The sequence below is a fragment of the Conger conger genome, chromosome 10 (assembly GCF_963514075.1).
Source record: "Conger conger chromosome 10, fConCon1.1, whole genome shotgun sequence".
Lineage (NCBI taxonomy): Eukaryota > Metazoa > Chordata > Actinopteri > Anguilliformes > Congridae > Conger > Conger conger.
Window position 1 is genome coordinate 7,564,995 of NC_083769.1, and position 18,068 is coordinate 7,583,062.

The window sequence follows — 18,068 nt, forward strand, 5'->3', positions numbered from 1 at the left end:
AGGCAAAGTCTTACAAAACCCCAGACCACAACCCAAAATGATACACAATTTTTCCTTTAAAACCAACCACTTTTGTACGGAACAGAATGTGTCTTTAACAATATCACACCACCCAGACCATTCACCAACACAAAGTACCTGGCTCCTGTGATCTGTCTCAGTCCAGGCCCACAGCGTCCCAAGCGTCTGCCCCCCACATGCTCCGTGCCTTCTCTCGTCCATGCCTCCTCCAGTCCCGCCTCATGTAGTCCTTTACGGAGGCCTTCGCGATCAGCCACGCCTCCTCTGGTGACAAGGCCCGGTCCTCCAACACGAGGAAAGACCTGCACGTCCAAAGGCCCCATCTGCAGGCGTTTAAAGACAGCCATGCTGTCCTCCCTTTAGGGCCTCCCAGCACTGTCCTGCTCCCACCAAACAACACCAGCTGCCCGTCTAAAATTCCTCCGGTCAGGAAAAACCGGAGCAGCGGTAGAGCCAGCCTCCGGAACCTCTGGGCATACTCGCAGTCCCACAGGGCGTGACGGACAGTCTCCGGCTCCAGGCAAGCTTCTCGGGGGCAGACCGCAGTCCTCGCCATTCGGCGTGCGTGCATCACAGCACGGACCGACAGGACGCCATGGGCGATTAGCCAGGCCATGTCTTTGTGTCGGTTAAACAGGTCCGGATGGGTCACCGCGCTCCAAATCCTCTCGGCTTGGCCTAGTGCCAGCCCGCGCACCGGACACATCGGATCCCTGGCCTGCACAAAAGAGAACAAAAGATGGTGAGAAGTTAAAACCTCCACTCCCTCCTTCTCCAACCCAAATCTTTTTTTAAAAAAGCCGGTACTGGCTGATAAAAACCGGGCGTAACAAAGGTGACCGGTACTGTCAGCGGCACTTTCACTATTTCCAGTCGCCTAAAATAACCCCCCATAAAAAACCGAACAAAGAAACCCGCTTTAGTAGACAAAGACACACATAAAGACACATGTAACGAGACAAACCTACACATTAAAAATCAATACAAATCGGGAACCCCCCTCCCCCCTTGCCCTCCAGCTCTTTTCACCCACTCCCTCCGGATCCGTTCCCATCCCCCTCCCCATAAAAAACGACGAAAAACAACACGGTCCAGCCGAGACAGAACAGAACGTGACGGTACAAACACAACACCCACGAACAACAACAACGGCAACAACACAGACTTAATAATTAAAATTTTTCCCTCCGTAGTCAATTGCCTCAACTGCCAGAACTGGACCTTTTTTTCCACTTTCTTTAAAATGTTTTCCCAATTGCTCCCTCCCAGTCCCTCTGAATCAAACTCTACCCCTAAAACATTTATAACCCCCCCACTCTCTTTTAAGGGGAGTTCCCGCCTCTCTGCCTCCCCCCACTGTCCATACAGTTTCACCACAGCCTTGTCTGTATTTAATTTTGCTCCCAATGCTTTCCCATATAGTTCTGTTTTCTTTAAAATTCTGGTTACCGACACCCCATCCACTGTTAAAATGGTGACATCATCCATGTACAGGATACACCTGGCCTCCCTCCCCCCACCCCCTGGGATTTTCAGCCCCGAAATCCAGGTGTTCCTTCTCAGGACCTGTGCCAGTGGTTCCATACAGCAGACGAACAGGAGAGGGGATAACGGGCACCCTTGGCGGACACCGCAGTTTACTGACACTGCACTACTCTGAAACCCATTAACCAGGAAAGTGCTCTTCGCCCCAGCGTACAGCAGCCCCACACGTGCTATGAACCTGGCCGGAAAACCCATTTTTTGCAGCACAGCGAACATGTACTGGTGCGAGACCCAATCATAAGCCTTTTCAAAATCTAAATTTACCACCGCTAGTCTACTCTGTCTGTCTCTCGCTAGACAGATGGCGTCTCTCACCAATACCAGGGCGTCTGTGATCCTCCTCCCCGGCACTGCACAGGCCTGATCTGGGTGTATCAGGCCCCCTAAAACACAACTCATTTTCATTGTTAAAATTTTTGAAAACAATTTAAAATCCAAATTCAACAAAGTAATCGGGCGCCAATTTTTTAAATCTGTTCTTTCCCCTTTCTTAAAAAGGAGAGTCACCAACCCATTTTTAAAACTGTGTGGTAACCTATCCAACTGATCAAATTCTTTAAAAACACAAAGCAAATCAGGGCCCACTACCTCCCAAAAAACCCGATAAAACTCCACTGGTAGTCCGTCCATCCCTGGAGCCCTCCCACTTTTAAAAGACCCCAAACTGCTGTTTAGATCAGCCATTTTTAAATCTGCCTCCAAATCTGTTCCATCACCCACCACTTTTTCCAGAAAACTTAAAAATTCATTTTTTCCTTCCTCTAAAATCATTTTTTCATTGGTGAATCCCTCACCAAACAATACCTGCTCAACCAGGTCTCAATGTCCGAACAGTTTACCATTTCATTATACATTCTGACTATAATTACTTTTAAGGATTCGTCTGATAACCGTTCCATTGAGAAAATTTCGAACTTTTCCTTCACATTTTCAAACCGGTACCAGAATTCACGTAACCCGTCCGAGGTCTTAAAACTTACATCGAAACCTTTGCCATGTGGAAGCACTAACAGGCAATTAATATCCGCCGCCAAAAAATGAAGAATTCCCTTCAAAAATTTACGGGAAAAATCTAACCTTGATAGTTCGTACAAAACCCCGTCTTTCGGTTTTAAGTTAAACCGCACGCAGTGGTGCCTCGGAGTGCCGACTCGAGCAGCCGACATCCTTAAAGCAAAACCCCGTGCACGAAACAGACAAACAATGATTTACAAAAGGGAGAGAAATTTTAAAAAAGTAAAGAGAAAAAAACGAGCCCCGAAGGGCTTACCCCTTAATCAACTGCTGCTGATTAAAAGTCCGTCCACAGCAACACCTACAACAAAGAAAAAACAAAATACATAAAACAAATTTCAACAATTTAAATGCTATCTAAAGACGCCGAAGCCCCAAAAGATTTCGATACTGCCGCACAGCAAGAAAGAAACACGTGATCACGGTATCTCCCCTGCCAGGTAAGTATGAGTTGTACACATCAGGGAAGGGAGTCCTACTCTTTAGCATACATTTTACACTGACGGGTACCACATTCTACCAGTCACTCGAGTGACCATTTCTTGCAACTTCAGCAAATCAGATGATTACCACTTTCAACCCAGTAAGTAGTTCAGATAGGTCAACTGTCTATTTTTTCCACAATCACCTGATGTGCCTTTTTTTCTATCTTCCCACAAACCGGTATGAATTCCCCCAGTCAGAAAGAGTGCCCTGGATACATCACTGAATCCAGATCCCGTTTGGAGTTGTGCACTAAATGTTACAAACTACCATTCTTCAAGATACTGATGTAACAGACATCCCCAAATGGAATTACTGAGGGGTCATCTGATCTTTTGTTGGCAGCATTTGAATTAGGTAGTTTTATTGGTTTTTATGATTTCTCTGATTTCTCTCTTGTACTCGCCTCTGGCTTCCGGCAGGAAAGCGTTCTGCAGCAGTGGAGCTCGTCCTCCGGATGGCGGGAGTCTTCTGGCAGGGTGGCCTCCAGGCGAGTCTCTGCCTCCGCTGGCTGGCTCTCGAGGATCCTCGTCGCCGCCTCAGTCCAGGAAAGGATGGTGGAGTCCCGGGCTTCCTGGCTGGCTCTCTGGATCCTCGAGGCTCCTCCGGGTCCGGCTCCCTCTGGTGGCAGGCTCTGGCAATGGCAGCTCCCTCGCTCCTTCTCTCCAGCCACCTGGTTGGTTCCTCCCAACAGGCCCTGGGGTACCTGGAGGTCAGAGAGGGCCGCGGTCAAGCCACTGGTACTCTCTCCTCGCTCCAGGTACAGCTGTTCCGGCACTCCACACATTTTTAGTACCACCATTAAAATTCTCCCGCTCCTTACAACTGTGTTTTCTACAATTTCAATTTTTTTGTTCTTTATTAGCACCGCCACACCGTCACATTTATTTTCCTCTGAGCCGCTCCACAGAGATGGCCCATGTGGCCACCTCTTCATCCAGGGCCCATAGGTGGTCCTGAAAGGCAACCAGCATTCTTGTAGGCAGATAATGTCTGCCTGCACTCCTTCCAGAAAAGCCAGGACAGACTGTGCCCTGTTTATTGCTCTCATGCTGCGCACATTTACTGTCGCAACAGAGAGGGACACCTGCTGAGAAGCCATTTTAAGGCTAACCAGGAGAGACAATAACCACACACATACACCTTCCATTCCACCACACATCATATCTCCATCTTCTCCCCACCCCCTGGGTCACCAAAAAGTGACCCTTCAGTCAAAAGGGGTGACTCACATACATAGGGGGTCTGATTTGGGGAAGAGTCCCCATATACTGGAGACTCCCCCGACCCCTCACTGTCAGAGAGTTGGCCCATTAAATTCCACCTCTCCCTCACTCCTGGCCTCTGCTTCTTCCCTCCTCCTACCTCCTTATTTTCTTCAGCCGGCCGTTTAACTGCTCCTCCTTCCTCTCCCCTGTCCTTCTCCTGCTCCTCTTCCAGATCTGAGCCCATCGTAACCATGGACTCTGCCTCAGAGTCTGAGTCAGCCTCCACCACCTCCCTTCTCTTCCCCACCCCTACAGGACTTTTTTCGGTGGCTTGTCGCGGTTTTACACCTACCTGCAAGTTCCCGTCTCCCTCCCCCTCCCCACCTTCATGCTCCTCACTAGGCTGCTGGCCCCCAGCACCTAAATCCTCCTTTTCCCCCTGCACCTCTCCTTCCCCTGCCTTCCCTGTTTCCCCCTTACCCTCCTCCCTTCCCTCACTCTCTCCATCTTGAGGCTTTTTCTCTGCCTCTCCCTCACCTGTTTCCCCTCCAGCCTTCTTTGCCTCCCCCCCTTCCTCCTGCTGTTGTGCTCTGGAGGAAGGCCGCCCTCTCTTGGCCCTATTGGCGAAGGAGTCTGGGCAGTCCCTGAACATGTGGGAAGCCAACCCGCACAAATTGCATTTCCGGCCTGTTGGACACTGGGTTGCCTCATGGCCCACCTCCCTGCATTTTTGGCAAACAATTTTTTCACAGGCTTCCACCAAGTGCCCAAAAGCTCCACATCTGCGACACAACTTTGGTTGGCCCATATAATGGATTAGGCCGCGATTCTCCCCAAGTACAATCATTGACGGGGGGTGCCTCCACCCTCCAAATCCCGACGCATCAATTTGAAATTTTACCGGCACTCGCCAGCTCCCTGTCCAAATCCCATCCTCATCTTTAATTTTCATTGGTGAATCCCTCACCAAACAATACCTGCTCAACCAGGTCTCAATGTCCGAATGTTACATCCCTAAGCATTTATGTATTCTTGCTGTGCTGTCATTTTGTCTTTCTGTGTTTTTCAGACAGTCCAGCAGGAGGCTTAATTGCTGTTTGAGCCTGATTGGGGGGCCGGCCCTATAAAAGGTGCCGGCTTGCGTCACTCCAGGTGTTTGGCTCATTTTGGGGGGGGGAACTTCGTTTCTGGTTCGTGGCTTCGTCGCTGCTGACACGCCACGCTTCGCGCTCGCCCACGTTCTCCTGCCTCTCTCAGAGTGAGAGGCTCGGAGCCAGGCCTGGAAAATTGGGTGGCTTCGTTGCGGCCTTCTGGCTTCTTTTGATCTTTCGTTTTGAATACTTATGTTTTTTTTGTAATTATAATAAATTGATTATTTTTTTTAAGTTATCCTCCGTTGTCTGCCGTTTTCTTGCCCTTGCTTTATTTAGTAATTTGTTATAGTTTCCTGTCCCTAGCAGGGAACATAACAAAATGGGGGCTCGTCCGTTTTTTTTTTTTGAACCCGATTGTTTTTTTTTACCAACTTTTGGCTCATCCGCTTTTTTGAATAATTTGGCCATTTTCGTATTTGAGTGTGCTCATCCGTCCGTTTTTTCTTCGCCTTTCTGAATCTGGATTGAAGCGCATTGTAACTGAGAAACGCTGGTAAGTTAGCCTTTTGATTATTTCTTTGGTTTGGTAGTGGGTTTATTTGAAAGCAAACCCGGGGGGAGATTCCTTGTGAGTCTTCAATTGGTACGCTTTGAAGATATTTGAGGCTTAGTTTAATTTTTGGGGTAGGTAAGTAGGGTCCAGGGTTTCACCCAGTCTGGGTTAAGGTTACGGCGCTGTTCTTTCCAGTTTTTGTGTTTTTGAACGATGGCACTGTTTTTTCGTTTGGCCAAGTTATTTGTCTTTTTTTTTGGACTGAGCATCGGCAGACTTTGGATTTATTTGTAGGGGTTTTTGTCGGCTAGACGAAGGACGTTGTTTTCGTGGCGTCGGCGGTAAATGTGTAAAACCCAACTTTTGTGGGTTATTTCTGAAAATTTCCCTCTGCATTTCGTTTGTATCCCTTTGACTTAATGTAGCTTGCGTTATAGTAGCCTATTAGTTAAAATGTCAGTGGTAGAGCAGTTTATTCAGAGTCCTTCCGACGTTCTGTTGCAAAGTTGCACTAAGGACCAGTTAGTCCAAATTGCAGAACAGTACTCAATTAACCTTACATCAGATGATAAAAAGCTTAAGGAAACACTGTTGAAGGCAGTATTTGACGGTCTGATAGCTAAACACATTTTCTCCGTTAGAGAGGATGTTCCAAGTTCTCCACCTGTTTCAGCTTTGTCAGCTGCCAGCAATATTTCTGAGCAGGAACTAAAGCTTCGGGAATATACTTTAGAGGAGCGTAAATTACAGTTTGAGGCAGCTAAACTAAGTGCTGAGCGAGAAAATCGACTGGTCAAGGAAAAAGAAATCGATAAAGAAATTGAACTCAAGAAATTAGAGGTTCAGCTTGACTTAAGAAAACTCGAGCTCGATGCGCAGGAAAAAGAGAGGCAGAGAGAGCATCTTCGTGAGTGTGAAGAGCGTAATTTCGCATTACGCAAGCTTGAATTCGAATTGGCTGAAAAGAGACTCACCATCACTCCACCAGTTCCTTCAGCTCATCCTTCGCAAGACTTGCGGCCTCCTGTTTCTCTTGTTCGCTCTCCTGTGCGTGCTTCTTCTGCTCCTTCGAGTGCCTTTGTGGGTCCGTTTGTTTCATCTGCTTTGGGTGGCGATTCTGTCACCGCGCCTCCGCTGAATGTTCTACCAGGAGCGTTAAATACAAATGCTCCGTTGGGTGACAATGATGTTTCGCTTGATCCTGTTCTGCCTGTGCCACTGCAACCAGGCCAGCCTTTTGATGTTAGCCGTAACATTCGTATGGTTCCACCTTTTAATGAACGTGAGATTGAAGTATATTTCACTCATTTCGAGAGGGTTGCGGTTACGCTGCAATGGCCAGTTGAGGTCTGGACTTTGCTTCTGCAGACTGTGCTGGGTGGCAAAGCACAAGCTGTTTATTCGGCCCTTAGTCTTCAGCAAAGTTTAGATTATAATTCTGTGAAAACAGCGATATTGCATGCATACGAGTTGGTGCCTGAAGCCTACAGACAAAAGTTTAGAAGTCTTAGAAAAACTGACAAACTCACGTTTGTAGAGTTCGCGAGGGAAAAGGAAAATGCATTCGATAGGTGGTGTAATTCACAACGTGCGCAAACCAGAGAGCAATTTCGAGAGATGATTTTGCTAGAGGAGTTTAAAAATTGCGTGCCAGACACAGTAGCGATGTATTTAAACGACAAAAAAGTAACAACACTGGCCCACGCTGCTGTATGTGCTGATGAGTTTGTGCTTACTCACAAAAACACCTTTTCTTTGTCCTCTTTTCCTCGTCGTGAGACTACTCATCCTTCTGCTTCGCGGCAGACTTACCGGAATGCAAAGTCCGATAAGCCTCCGCCTCCGCCTCCGTCATCTAATAGTGAGTCTCGTGAATGCTACTATTGCCACGAAATTGGCCATCTCATTTCTGTATGTCCTGCTTTAAAAAAGAAGAACGCGGCTTTGAAACAAAAAGGTGCAAAGGGTTCTGGTTGCGTGAGCAACTCCGTTCACTCACATAGTGAAATAGATCAAGGTTATGAACCGTTCAGTTTTGAAGGAATGGTCTCACTCACAGGGCGTGAGGAAGACAACATTCATGTTAAAATGTTACGAGACACAGGTTCGGTTCAGAGTTTTATTCTTTCTTCTGCTTTGCCATTTTCAGAGGAAACATATTGTGGTTCGGATGTACTCGTTCAAGGCATTGAACTAGGACATTTAAAAGTTCCTTTGCACTCGGTGTATCTTAAGAGTGATTTCGTTTCTGGGTGTTTTAAAGTGGCTGTTCGTCCGCAGCTGCCCATGGAAGGGTTCAGCCTTCTAATTGGGAACGATATAGCTGGCGGAAAAGTTCTTCCTCTTCCTGAAGTTGTCTCAAAGCCTTTGACACACACTGATGTGGACTCTAGTTTGGCTGGAGCCTTTCCAGTGTGTGTAGTAACTAGAGCTCAAGCCCGCAAGTCTAACACCGACTTGTCGAATACGTTTATGTCACTGGAGAATCCATTCACGCCTTCTCGTCCCAGATCTTCAGCACATCGGTCACTGTCTACGTCCGGTGGTGCTGAAGTTCCGAATTCGGCCCAGTCGCTGTCCACGCACCGTGGTGCTGAAATTTCAACCTCTGCCCTGTCGTTGCCTATTGACAGAGACTTGATAATTCGTGAACAGAAAAAAGATCCGTCTTTAGCCAAGTGCCGTGCTTCTGCTGCTGGGAAGGGAGATGTAGAGAATAAATCCGTGGCATATTACTGGGAGAATGGCTTGTTGATGCGAAAGTGGACTCCATCTCAGAGTCAAGACTTGGGTTGGAATACAGCTTGTCAACTGGTGGTCCCTGCTAAATTTAGGCTACATGTTTTGATGTTGGGGCATGATCATGACTTTGCTGGTCATCTAGGCGTTAAGAAAAGTTACCATCGTATCCTACGTTATTTCTTTTGGCCTGGCCTCAAATCTGATGTGGCAAAACACTGCCGTTCGTGCCATCGCTGCCAAATGGCAGGGAAACCTAACCAAGTTATTCCACCTGCTCCACTTTGTCCAATTCCGGTTATGGGAGAACCATTTGAACGTATCATTTTGGATTGTGTAGGACCTTTGCCAAAAACAAAATCTGGGCATAGATTCCTGTTGACAATTATGTGTGCCGCTACACGCTACCCAGAAGCTGTTCCGCTGCGCTCAATAAAGGCAAAGCCAGTAGTAAAGGCGCTAGTTTGTTTCTTCTCGACTTTCGGACTGCCTAAGGTCATACAAACTGATCAGGGATCCAACTTCCTGTCTCGCTTGTTTAAACAGGTGTTACAGCAGCTGTCCATCAAGCACCAAACCTCCAGTGCTTATCATCCAGAGTCTCAAGGGGCTCTGGAAAGATTCCATCAGACTCTGAAGTCCATGTTCCGCACTTACTGTTTTGATTCCGTTCGAGAGTGGGATGAGGGCCTCCCACTGCTTTTGTTTGCAGTGCGTGAGACGACTCAGGAGTCACTGGGGTTCAGTCCAGCTGACCTGATCTTTGGCCATTCAGTCCGTGGTCCGCTGAAGTTGTTGCGTGAGTGGTGGGACACAGAGACCACTGACCAGCAACACAATGTGTTAGACTATGTCTGTGCATTCCGTGAGCGCCTGCGCAAGGCCTGTGCTTGCGCTCAGGAAGCTTTGTCTTCAGCCCAGTTGAAGATGAAGACTCGATATGACCACAAGTCTGTTCACCGTCATTTCCAGGCCGGTGACAGAGTTTTAGTGCTGTTGCCTGTGTTTGGGTCTGCCCTACAGGCAAAGTTTTTGGGACCTTATGAAATTGAGTCTAAGATCAGTGACACCGACTATGTCCTTCGTACGCCAGACAGGCGGCGTAAAACCCGAGTGTGTCACATCAACATGTTAAAGTCGTATGTTTCCAGGGAGCCTGAACCTAAGACTGAGAGTGTGTGTCCTGTGCCTGTTGCTTCTGCAGCTCCTGTGGTCTCCTCCTATTCCCCAGAGGAGGATGGCCTGAGTTTCCGTGATGTGCCTGTTTCGTGTCCCCGCCTTCCGAATTCAGGGATTTTGGAAGAATTGCCTCATTTTCTCTCTCACTTGTCAGATTCTTGTGCTAAGGATGTCCAGAGGTTGATAGAATCCTGGCCTGGTTTGTTCTCAGATGTTCCCTCGCGGACTAATGTCCTTAGTCACGACATCAATGTGGGTGACCATCCGCCCATTAAACAACATGCGTATCGTCTGAATCCCACAAAGAGAGCAATTATGAGTTCTGAAGTGCAGTATCTTGTGGATCACGGGTTCGCTGAACAGAGTTCCAGTGATTGGAGCTCCCCGTGTATTTTGGTTCCGAAGCCTGATGGAACAGTTTGTTTCTGCACAGATTACAGGAAGGTGAATGCTGTGACTAAACCAGACTCTTTTCCACTTCCACGCATGGAAGACTGTGTGGACAGAGTCGGTTCAGCGCGGTTTGTCAGTAAGCTTGACTTGTTGAAGGGCTACTGGCAGGTCCCGCTGACACCTCATGCAGCTGAAATCTCAGCATTTGTTACTCCCGACTGCTTTATGCAGTATTCAGTCATGGCGTTTGGGCTGCGCAATGCACCGGCCAGCTTCCAACGTCTGATGTGCAAAGTTTTAGCTGGCATACAGAATTGTGAGGTGTACTTAGACGACATCGTTCTTCACTCGTCATCTTGGTCTAATCACCTTGAATTACTCAACACCGTGTTCCATCGGCTCTGTGATGCCTCCTTGACCTTGAACTTGGCCAAATGTGAATTTGGTAAAGCCACTGTTACCTACCTGGGTAAACAGGTTGGTCAAGGTGAGGTTCGGCCTGTGGAGGCCAAGATTCTTGCCATCGTTGAGTTCCCGACTCCAAAAACCAAGCGTGAGCTACGCCGGGTTTTGGGGATGGCTGGCTACTATCGTAGTTTCTGCCGGAACTTCTCTGATGTTGTGTTGCCCCTTACAAATTTACTTCGTAATTCTTGTGATTTTGTGTGGTCTGGTGATTGTGAGGCTGCGTTTCAAAACGCCAAGGCGTTGCTCTGCAGTTCTCCGGTGCTTGCGGCGCCGAACTTCGACCTGCCTTTTAAGCTTGAGGTTGATGCAAGCGCAACTGGCGCTGGTGCTGTCCTTCTTCAGGAGGGTCCAGATGGACTTGATCACCCCGTCTGTTACTTTTCGAAAAAGTTCTTAAAACATCAGTTGAACTATAGTACCATCGAAAAGGAAGCACTAGCCCTGTTGTTAGCTCTGCAACATTTTGAAGTGTATATTGGTTCCACCGCAGCACCTGTATGTGTGTACACCGACCATAACCCCCTTGTGTTTTTCTCCAGGATGAAGAATGCTAATCAGCGCATTATGCGTTGGTCACTATACCTGCAAGGCTTCAACCTGGAGATCCGTTACAAGAAGGGGTGTAATAACATTCTGGCGGACACATTATCTCGCTCTTATCAATAAGAGGATTTTAGTGTTGATTTGTGATCAACATTATATGTTGATTTTTGGTGATGGGGGTGTTACATCCCTAAGCATTTATGTATTCTTGCTGTGCTGTCATTTTGTCTTTCTGTGTTTTTCAGACAGTCCAGCAGGAGGCTTAATTGCTGTTTGAGCCTGATTGGGGGGCCGGCCCTATAAAAGGTGCCGGCTTGCGTCACTCCAGGTGTTTGGCTCACTTTGGGGGGGGAACTTCGTTTCTGGTTCGTGGCTTCGTCGCTGCTGACACGACACGACACGACACGACACGACACGCCACGCTTCGCGCTCGCCCACGCCCACGTTCTCCTGCCTCTCTCAGAGTGAGAGGCTCGGAGCCAGGCCTGGAAAATTGGGTGGCTTCGTTGCGGCCTTCTGGCTTCTTTTGATCTTTCGTTTTGAATACTTATGTTTTTTTTGTAATTATAATAAATTGATTATTTTTTTAAAGTTATCCTCCGTTGTCTGCCGTTTTCTTGCCCTTGCTTTATTTAGTAATCAGGGAACATAACACCGAACAGTTTACCATTTCATTATACATTCTGACTATAATTACTTTTAAGGATTCGTCTGATAACCGTTCCATTGAGAATTTCGAACTTTTCCTTCACATTTTCAAACCGGTACCAGAATTCACGTAACCGGTCCGAGGTCTTAAAACTTACATCGAAACCTTTGCCATGTGGAAGCACTAACAGGCAATTAATATCCGCCGCCAAAAAATGAAGAATTCAAAAATTTACGGGAAAAATCTAACCTTGATAGTTCGTACAAAACCCCGTCTTTCGGTTTTAAGTTAAACCGCACGCAGTGGTGCCTCGGAGTGCCGACTCGAGCAGCCGACATCCTTAAAGCAAAACCCCGTGCACGAAACAGACAAACAATGATTTACAAAAGGGAGAGAAATTTCAAAAAAGTAAAGAGAAAAAAACGAGCCCCGAAGGGCTTACCCCTTAATCAACTGCTGCTGATTAAAAGTCCGTCCACAGCAACACCTACAACAAAGAAAAAACAAAATACATAAAACAAATTTCAACAATTTAAATGCTATCTAAAGACGCCGAAGCCCCAAAAGATTTCGATACTGCCGCACAGCAAGAAAGAAACACGTGATCACGGTATCTCCCCTGCCAGGTAAGTATGAGTTGTACACATCAGGGAAGGGAGTCCTACTCTTTAGCATACATTTTACACTGACGGGTACCACATTCTACCAGTCACTCGAGTGACCATTTCTTGCAACTTCAGCAAATCAGATGATTACCACTTTCAACCCAGTAAGTAGTTCAGATAGGTCAACTGTCTATTTTTTCCACAATCACCTGATGTGCCTTTTTTTCTATCTTCCCACAAACCGGTATGAATTCCCCCAGTCAGAAAGAGTGCCCTGGATACATCACTGAATCCAGATCCCGTTTGGAGTTGTGCACTAAATGTTACAAACTACCATTCTTCAAGATACTGATGTAACAGACATCCCCAAATGGAATTACTGAGGGGTCATCTGATCTTTTGTTGGCAGCATTTGAATTAGGTAGTTTTATTGGTTTTTATGATTTCTCTGATTTCTCTCTTGTACTCGCCTCTGGCTTCCGGCAGGAAAGCGTTCTGCAGCAGTGGAGCTCGTCCTCCGGATGGCGGGAGTCTTCTGGCAGGGTGGCCTCCAGGCGAGTCTCTGCCTCCGCTGGCTGGCTCTCGAGGATCCTCGTCGCCGCCTCAGTCCAGGAAAGGATGGTGGAGTCCCGGGCTTCCTGGCTGGCTCTCTGGATCCTCGAGGCTCCTCCGGGTCCGGCTCCCTCTGGTGGCAGGCTCTGGCAACGACAGCTCCCTCGCTCCTCTCCAGCCACCTGGTTGGTTCCTCCCAACAGGCCCTGGGGTACCTGGAGGTCAGAGAGGGCCGCGGTCAAGCCACTGGTACTCTCTCCTCGCTCCAGGTACAGCTGTTCCGGGGGTGGTCCGTGAACTGCGAGTCCGCACCAGCCGCGGTCAAGCCACGTACTGGGAACGGAACTCGCAGCCCGTCAGGTTAGGAGGAAAAACCAGGTGGTAAAAAGAGGGGGGCGAAGGAGCCAAGAAAGGGAGGAAAAAGGGAGAGAGAGAAGGGACACAAGCTCTGAGAAGCCCCTTGTCTACCACTAGCAAGCCAGTGGTAGGCAACAGGTTAATTCGTGCTGAAGAGAAACCCGAGCATTTGAATTAGTCTATATTTATTATGAAAATGCACTCCACAACAACATCCTGGGTGAACCACCTTCTTGATCATGGTATCTCCCCTGCCAGGTAAGTATGAGTTGTACACATCAGGGAAGGGAGTCCTACTCTTTAGCATACATTTTACACTGACGGGTACCACATTCTACCAGTCACTCGAGTGACCATTTCTTGCAACTTCAGCAAATCAGATGATTACCACTTTCAACCCAGTAAGTAGTTCAGATAGGTCAACTGTCTATTTTTTTCCACAATCACCTGATGTGCCTTTTTTTCTATCTTCCCACAATGCACCGGTATGAACTCCCCCAGTCAGAAAGAGTGCCCTGGATACATCACTGAATCCAGATCCCGTTTGGAGTTGTGCACTAAATGTTACAAACTACCATTCTTCAAGATACTGATGTAACAGACATCCCCAAATGGAATTACTGAGGGGTCATCTGATCTTTTGTTGGCAGCATTTGAATTAGTCTATATTTATTAGGAAAATGCACTCCACAACAACATCCTGAAAAGCCTGGTATTGCCTGGTGGTCCCTCGGAGTTCTACCCGAGCCCAGCCGTGCTTTGTACCACAGCCATTGCACTCCGGCTGTGCCGACTCCTGCAAATTCCCCGAATGTTGGCATTTTCGAATGCATAATCTCAGGGGGCTTAAAAAATATATAATGTACATGAATTGTTCAACATTGTGAAACAGCACCCCCTATACAAAACACCGTGGAAAAAGCTTACAGCACCTGGTATTCCCAGGCAGACTCCCATCCAAGTACTAACCAGGCCTGACCCTGCTTAGCTTCCGAGATCAGACGAGATCGGGCGTATTCAGAGTGGTATGGCCGTAAGCAACAGCCGCGGTGCAAAATGCGATATTTAAACTGGTGGCAATGATATGGCTGAGAACATACCACATTCAAACTTGCAACTGCGCTCTTGATATGAAAAAATGTACTTTAAATGTAGAGATACTAACCAAGGCATAAAAACGATAAATGTATACCAACAAATGTATTTTAAGAAAAAAGTTTGCATTTGCTGAAAGCCTCAAAAGGCAGGAAATTAAATTCATCAGCCCAAACACGAACATCAGCCCGCTCTAACATCAAGGTGTATCAGCACAGATCTCTGACAACATGCTACAGCCATGTACAATATCTACTCTGTGTCAAACAACATCGGATTGTTCAACATTCAGATCGGATTGTTTAAGATTCAAACCCCTCAAATGATTCATAATCTTAGAGTAATTCTGCATATTAAAGTTAGAGGAAAATGTACTCATTTTGCACTTTTCCAACATGTGTCCTGTTTGGGACCACATTTCTCGTATCAATCTTTCAACATAGCTTGTCCATAAAGCGTGTCTTAACATAGCAGACCTTTTTTAAACTGTAAATGGACATATACATAATTATTCATAGTTCTCAAAGTAATTGACCACTAAACAGAGTCATGGCTAACTAACTGTGCATTCACAGTCACTCAATGATAGTGTCACACACAAATCACTTTGATTCTCACTATGGGAATGAATGTTATAATGTTGCGTGTAATATAGTGCCCTCCATAATGACCAATCATTTATTTATTTGCCTCTTTAAATAACATGTGGTTTAAGTGCACATTGTCAGATTTTAACAAAGGACATGTTTCATACATTTTGGTTTCAGCATGTTGAAATGACAGCAGTGTGTACACAGTCAAAAAAATCTCAGAGTTTGGAGTTTGACAATTTATCTGCAACTCTGCAAATTTATCAAAATGTCGAATTTTGAGGTCTAATTCAAATGTAATAAAATGCACAGTCATTAGAAAAGGCACTTATAATTCTCAATTATGGACAAAATCAGTGGTCTTGTGTCAGGAACCTTTGGATTTAAATTGAGTTATGTTTGTGCAAAAAAAAAAAGTATCTTAATTTTTTTATACTAATCTCTTAGGGGTAATCCATAAAATAAATGGTGCAACGTAGCTATACAAAAATCAGAAGTCGGTGAGCCCGACGCCATTGCAGTAGACCTCCCAAATGGCATTGAGATTGGTTTTGAAATGGACGAGATATTGAGGTTCAAAATTGAAAGGCCAATATAAGAAGAATTTGAAAAACGATATAAAAAGGAATGAAATATCTCGCTAACAGACCTCAACATTCAGCACTAAAATGCCCTGACAAACACAATGGGACGAGATGGGGGCATATTCAGAGTGGTTTGGCCATAAGCACATGGCATGGTGCTAAATTGAAGATTTATACTGGCAGCAATGATAGGGCTGAGAACATAGCGTAGTCAAACTTGCAACTCAAAAACGACTTTAAATGTAATGACACTGCTGTTTTACATAATTGTTTTACATAGGAATATTTCAAGTCCCGTACAACGCAAGTGGCTTCAAGTCACTACGACCAAATGCCGAAATCGAATTCCCACAACGATGCTCGCTCCATACAAATAGTAAGAAAGTATTGGCCTAAGAAAGAAGCCAATATGACAGGAATTTGAAAAACACCTGATATAAAATTGAATTAGAAATCCTGGCCCAGCTGTAAAAAAGTAAAATGATAATACTGCGTTTGGCATAGTGCAACAGCGCCCCCTGTGCAAAGACATCTTGGAAAAAAGCTAACGGGACCAGGCTCCGTAGTAATGTCATCAAACAAACAAACGCGTTTGTACAAAATATTGTGCAGTAACTATGACCGACACTGGAGTAAAACTTATATTAATTAACAACCAAAGCAAATACTACAATCTGAAACATGTTACTAACGGATGACCTTCAGGATTAAAAACGCTCTGACAGGCAGAGTAAAAAAGAACTGACTTTAAACCAATGAATCAGGGGAGAGCGCGAACGCAGTCCCCACTACCAGAAATTATGCAGTCGAGATTCCCACATTTGGGGAATTCGCAGGGGTCAGCACAGCCGGAGTGCAATGGCTGAGCCTCGCCCTGGGTGAACCACCTTCTTGATCATGGTATCTCCCCTGCCAGGTAAGTATGAGTTGTACACATCAGGGAAGGGAGTCCTACTCTTTAGCATACATTTTACACTGACGGGTACCACATTCTACCAGTCACTCGAGTGACCATTTCTTGCAACTTCAGCAAATCAGATGATTACCACTTTCAACCCAGTAAGTAGTTCAGATAGGTCAACTGTCTATTTTTTTCCACAATCACCTGATGTGCCTTTTTTTCTATCTTCCCACAATGCACCGGTATGAACTCCCCCAGTCAGAAAGAGTGCCCTGGATACATCACTGAATCCAGATCCCGTTTGGAGTTGTGCACTAAATGTTACAAACTACCATTCTTCAAGATACTGATGTAACAGACATCCCCAAATGGAATTACTGAGGGGTCATCTGATCTTTTGTTGGCAGCATTTGAATTAGTCTATATTTATTAGGAAAATGCACTCCACAACAACATCCTGAAAAGCCTGGTATTGCCTGGTGGTCCCTCGGAGTTCTACCCGAGCCCAGCCGTGCTTTGTACCACAGCCATTGCACTCCGGCTGTGCCGACTCCTGCAAATTCCCCGAATGTTGGCATTTTCGAATGCATAATCTCAGGGGGCTTAAAAAATATATAATGTACATGAATTGTTCAACATTGTGAAACAGCACCCCCTATACAAAACACCGTGGAAAAAGCTTACAGCACCTGGTATTCCCAGGCGGTCTCCCATCCAAGTACTAACCAGGCCCGACCCTGCTTAACTTCCGAGATCAGACGAGATCGGGCGTATTCAGAGTGGTATGGCCGTAAGCAACAGCCGCGGTGCAAAATGCGATATTTAAACTGGTGGCAATGATATGGCTGAGAACATACCACATTCAAACTTGCAACTGCGCTCTTGATATGAAAAAATGTACTTTAAATGTAGAGATACTAACCAAGGCATAAAAACGATAAATGTATACCAACAAATGTATTTTAAGAAAAAAGTTTGCATTTGCTGAAAGCCTCAAAAGGCAGGAAATTAAATTCATCAGCCCAAACACGAACATCAGCCCGCTCTAACATCAAGGTGTATCAGCACAGATCTCTGACAACATGCTACAGCCATGTACAATATCTACTCTGTGTCAAACAACATCGGATTGTTCAACATTCAGATCGGATTGTTTAAGATTCAAACCCCTCAAATGATTCATAATCTTAGAGTAATTCTGCATATTAAAGTTAGAGGAAAATGTACTCATTTTGCACTTTTCCAACATGTGTCCTGTTTGGGCCCACATTTCTCGTATCAATCTTTCAACATAGCTTGTCCATAAAGTGTGTCTTAACATAGCAGACCTTTTTTAAACTGTAAATGGACATATACATAATTATTCATAGTTCTCAAAGTAATTGACCACTAAACAGAGTCATGGCTAACTAACTGTGCATTCACAGTCACTCAATGATAGTGTCACACACAAATCACTTTGATTCTCACTATGGGAATGAATGTTATAATGTTG

The 18,068-nt window shown here is 45.9% G+C and overlaps 3 non-coding genes across 3 annotated transcripts; all 3 read right to left on the reverse strand.

The window, feature by feature from the left end:
* Nucleotides 1-14,323: 14,323 nt before the first annotated feature.
* Nucleotides 14,324-14,442, reverse strand: LOC133139668 (5S ribosomal RNA). The gene has a single exon (XR_009709842.1). It is a non-coding gene; the product is annotated as a 5S ribosomal RNA (ribosomal RNA).
* Nucleotides 14,443-16,434: 1,992 nt separating this feature from the next.
* On the reverse strand, nt 16,435-16,596 carry LOC133139676 (U1 spliceosomal RNA). The gene has a single exon (XR_009709848.1). It is a non-coding gene; the product is annotated as a U1 spliceosomal RNA (small nuclear RNA).
* Nucleotides 16,597-17,250: 654 nt separating this feature from the next.
* Nucleotides 17,251-17,369, reverse strand: LOC133139654 (5S ribosomal RNA). The gene has a single exon (XR_009709828.1). It is a non-coding gene; the product is annotated as a 5S ribosomal RNA (ribosomal RNA).
* Between the last annotated feature and the right edge of the window lie 699 nt (nt 17,370-18,068).